The sequence below is a fragment of the Chenopodium album genome, chromosome 6 (genome assembly GCF_948465745.1).
Source record: "Chenopodium album chromosome 6, dcCheAlbu1.1, whole genome shotgun sequence".
NCBI lineage: Eukaryota > Viridiplantae > Streptophyta > Magnoliopsida > Caryophyllales > Amaranthaceae > Chenopodium > Chenopodium album.
Genome location: NC_137839.1, coordinates 21,411,193 through 21,416,238, shown reverse-complemented (window position 1 = coordinate 21,416,238; position 5,046 = coordinate 21,411,193).

The following is a 5,046-nucleotide window of genomic DNA, read 5'->3' as shown; positions in this document are numbered from 1 at the left end:
GTTTGTGGGGTGACTTATGGACTCAAGGTGTTTATACACCGAGGTAGTTAAAGGATTAAATAATAAATGTTGGTTGTCACTAATAAATCAAGAACTGAAATTTGAAAGTTTGCTTTACTTGATTGAATTGATAATGGATTGATTGTGTTGTTTGCAAATGAGTCATCACCAAGTCTAAACTTGTAAATCACGTGAAGTGCAAAATGGGTGAGCAATAAAACTCTGGATTTGTGCACATCTAGAGTAATGACAATTAGGGGTTGGGGTACACGGGGTATTAGCCGTGCACCACTGGCGGAGCCAGCGTGGGACAAGGGGGGACAACTGTCCTCCCACTTCCCCAAAAAAAAAAAAGGTTTAAATACAATATTTTGTGCTAAATATGATGGACCAAAGGATTTGGTGCAATGGTAAGATGCATGAGCTTAAGAGCTCTAATTTTTAGGGATTAGAGTTCAAATCTTCAGGCATGCATTTTACATTTTTTTTTTTAAACAGGACATTTTACATTCTTTTTTGGCTTTTAGACCAGATTAATTGATTCTTCTTAATTATTACAATGATTATACGTTTATTATTGCATCAAGTCTTTGTTTTATTGATTAATCACAATAATAACAACGAGACATATCTTTGAATAATTGTTGAACTACAAATCACGTATTTCTTAACCTGAATACTATACTTCTCGAGTTTGAAATCTATATTATCTTATGAAATTTCATCATCATCCCCTTTATTTAGTCACATTTTTTAAATTACGTCTATGCAAGTCTTAGGTAGCCCATCCTAATTTATCTTGAAACATATATATTTCTCTATAACGAATGTAGTATGATATTGCTTGGGTGTATTCTGAATACATACATAAGCACTTCAATAGAATCAAAGAGTATAGCATTATTTTAATTTATTTCTCAACAATTACTCTATATACATATTTGAATCATTGTAATTGTAGTTTTGCATGAATATTACCCCAATTATGATTCCCCAAATTACAATTGTGCATTAGGATTCCCCTCATGAGGAGGGGTTTCTAATGTTTTCTTTTTTCTTACCCTTAAAAAAAATTACCCCAAATTACGATTGTTATAGATAATTATGACAAGTACTACATTTAAATAGTTATATTAATCTACGTTTATGGAGGAAAACTTGGTATATGACGTGATTTTTTGCCTAAGTACTCCGTATTTCATATTTTAAAGTTGTAAAATTTAACTATTAAAGTTTTTTTTTTTTTTTTTTTCTTCAATGTTTTTGTCAAACTAAGAAATGTCCATTTGTCCCCCCGGTTAGAAATTCCTGGCTCCGCCACTGCCGTGTACTTTTCTCGAGGCCGTCTGATCTACGAGTCTCTTATTTCAAATAATTTTCAAAACTAGGAGTTAGATGAGATCTCATACTAGCTACGGTCACGGAGTTGCGCTCGTGGTCGTTGGATGATTTATTGATGTTTCCGAAAGGAGGCATGGGCTTTTCTTTTATTGATGTTCCAAATGGAGCATGGGTTGGACAACCTTGTTTATTGCTTAATCCAATGAATAAAAAATGATGAGTTAACTACTTTTAACTAGTGGAGTCTTAATAAAGTGATAGTTGAGTCATATGTTGAGTCTACAAATTAATGATGTGTGTTGATTGATTATTAGTAGCATGCTAGGGATTTCTTTTATGTTTCGCAGCTTGTATGTATTCAGCTTTGCTGATTGCGTGCTTTATGTGTCTTTCTTTGGTCATGGCCTTCGACTTTCAATGACCTTGTGATGATCCAATTTTTATACTTGTAATATTGGGGAGCAGATTAATCACATGTTCTTACACATGCAACATCCGTATCTAGGTGGTGGGATCTTGAGTGGAGTGTTGGTTGCTTTTCTTATTTTTATTGCTATTTACTTTTGAAGTTACTTAAACTCAATTTTACTTTCATACTACTTCTGTTGGTTTGAGTTTTGAATAAGGGCCTTAATGGTTCCAAGTTGTAAGATTTAATTTGGTTCTGGTTATTGGTTTTGAAACTTATTTATAACTGAATTAGTTTTTCCGCTCTTATTTTCAGATATAGCTAGCCTTAACATTTGAACACGTGGCGGTAGCACGCCAGTAATTCTCTTGAATATTGTTCAGGGTCCTCACAGGTTTAAAGAGAGCATTATTGGGGTGTTAAAATGTATGAAACCAAAATATCAATGTACAGTAACTTTGTAATGATTTTTAATTTGTAAGTAAATGTTCTATTCTAAATGTTACTGCATAACAAAGAAAAACCCTAGCGTTCTCTCTGTCTTCTCTCTCTTAAACCCTAGCCTACATTATTAATTTTAAAGGTACTTCCATCGGATTTCACCGGTGGAAAGCCCTAATTAATTTCTTTTACGTTATAATAATGTCTCCCTCAAAAGAAAGGATTATCTCCTTCAAAAGACAAGGTTTTTCGATCTCCTTTGAAAGACAAGGTGTTTTAAACTCCATTGAAAGATAAGGTTTTTTTTGTGGTTGATATGGTTTCCTGTTGTGCGGGGCTATGATTGATTACCATTCTGATTCAGGTTTCAAAACCAGCATAATTCTCACAAAATTATGAAGGGGCGACGGTTCCACTTAAAAAGTTGTATGAGACAACGAATCGAGAATGTGCCGAAATGTTATATCTATGTATTGTAAAATGTTCTTTGAATTTTGTCATCAAAATATATAAATAATGTTTATTACTCCCTCCGTCAGTCCGTCCTATAATACTTGGAACGTTGGAGTGGACACATAGTTTAAGAAAATTATAAGTGGGTCCATTTAAAATATTTGTTTATTGTATAAAATATTATCTTTTGTATTTATATATTATAAGATAACAAAAACGTGGTGTTTCGGGTGTTTTTTGGATTTCCTGGGATACTGGTCACGCTCTTCAAGCAACGAGATGGTCCAACCTGCAAAACAACGAATATTCCGATCAACGGAATATTCGCCTCCGACGATCAAGTCAGTGATCAGAACGGAAAAGGTTAGAGAGAGAAAGTAGAGAGAAGGTGGAGCTATTTAATGCTCTGTTGTTTGTAAATGTCTTAATCCCCCCCCCATCATAAATGATTGGGGTATTTATAGGGGTGGGACTTGTGCCCCTCTCTAGGGTTTATACCCTAGATTTGCGTGACGTGATTGGTTGTGCAATCAGTGAATGCCACGTGCTACTCTAGGGGCGCCGTTTTGCGGCTTTCATTGTTATCTCTTGGGATTTGGGCCCTGACGTTGCTAGGGTTTTCTGGCATGTTGATTATTAAGGGACCAAATGTCCTTAACACATGGCATATTCTCCTGACGACACGTGTCACCCTCTGACTGGGCCACGTGTCGCGACGAGACTGGCCTGCGGCTTTAAGGGCTCTGAATTACGTGGCATCTTCCCGTGGTGACACGTGTCACCCTATAACTGGGCCACGTGTCACTATGGGATTGGTCCATGTATACGGGGTATTTTTCCCACAACATTTGCCCCTCAGAGGGGGTGACTCGTACGCTTACAGGCCGACTCCTCTGACCTCAAATAGCCTTGGTGCGTACAAGTGTATTATGTTTTTGTCAGCTTTCTGTCTGCCTGAAAATTTTAGAGCGAACGCCTGTCTATACAAATGGCGCGGAAGAAGGTAGGCCGTCTTGCTTTTAGGAGAGGCGGCCGTCTCGCCATTGCGAAGAGAGGTTTAGCTCTGCCAACTTACCTGGTTGAAGATATGCCGTCTTGCTTAGGAGAGGCGGTCGTCTCGCCATTGCTGGGCTTTAGCTCTGCCAACTTCCCTGGTTGAAGATAGGCCGTCTTGCTTTGGAGAGATGCGGCCGTCTTGCCATTGCGGAAAGGGCTTTAGCTCTGCCAACTTCCCTGGTTGAAGATAGGTCGTCTTGCTTTGGAGAGATGCGGCCGTCTTGCCATTGCGGAAAGGGCTTTAGTTCTGCCAACTTCCCTTTGGACGCGCCGTTTATTAGGTCACCTTCTTTTCTGCCTAATTTAACGGAGTTGCTCCTTGTCCCTCCAAATTCTAGGTCACATTTTCAAATTGTAACCGTTGAGCTGAGTTAGGCGGGAAAGATGAATTTACTATCTTACCCCCATAAATTTTCCCTATATATACAAGGGGTTTGACTTCATTTTGGCACTTTGGAACTTTACATTTTCTAGAGAGAAGTCAGAGCTTCTAGAGAGAGAAAGTGTGTTTTCCTTTGAATCTTCAAGAGCTCCGCTGTGCGTTTGAGTTTTCCGGGAACATTTGTTGAGTTTTCCGATCAATCTTCAAGGCTTCCAAGTTTTCAACACGTACAGAGGTAGGCCGCCTGTTTTCTTTTCCTTGCATTTTTATTTCCTTGTTTATTTAAAAGCTGGCTCAACACTCGGCTTCGTCCGTTTCTCCTCATGAGGCCTGCCGTTTGCCTGGGACTGAGGAGTCTAGAGTGGACGGAGACGAGCTGTCTCCTTCATGGAGTGGGTCCATTTCTAGTGTGTACCAACTCACATCCACCCATTCTTCTCTGTCCCTGCAGTCGAACATGGCACGGACGATGCAGACGCACGATCGTCATGCGGCCAGAAATCCAGACGGAAGTCTGGTAAATCCTAGGCCTCCCTATGACCCCAATAATGTTGACTTAGAGACCCCTTCTACCACTCCTACGACCGCTTCCACGGGCACTTACTGTTCGTCCGTGGAAGTAACTTCCTCGTTCGAGGAGCGCCAAAGAACTCAAGGCGCTTCTACTGCGGGGGGAACGTCCGGGCGAACTCCGGGGTTGAGGTTCCCCCAATATGCCAGCTCGGTCATGGATGGGGCCGAGTTGCTACTCTGTGAAGGGCCTCCTTCTTCTTCTCGGGCGGACGCTGATACGTCCGTCCCAACTCCCTTAGAACTCTATCTCCGATATGGCAGGTCGGACAGACCAAGAACGGGGGTTTCAATTAACGAACCGTCCGACCTGCCCCCTCGCAGAGAACCTCCTACGGGAAGTCAGGCGGCCGGTGCCAAAGATAAAGGCAAAAGGCTGCTTGAAGATATTGTC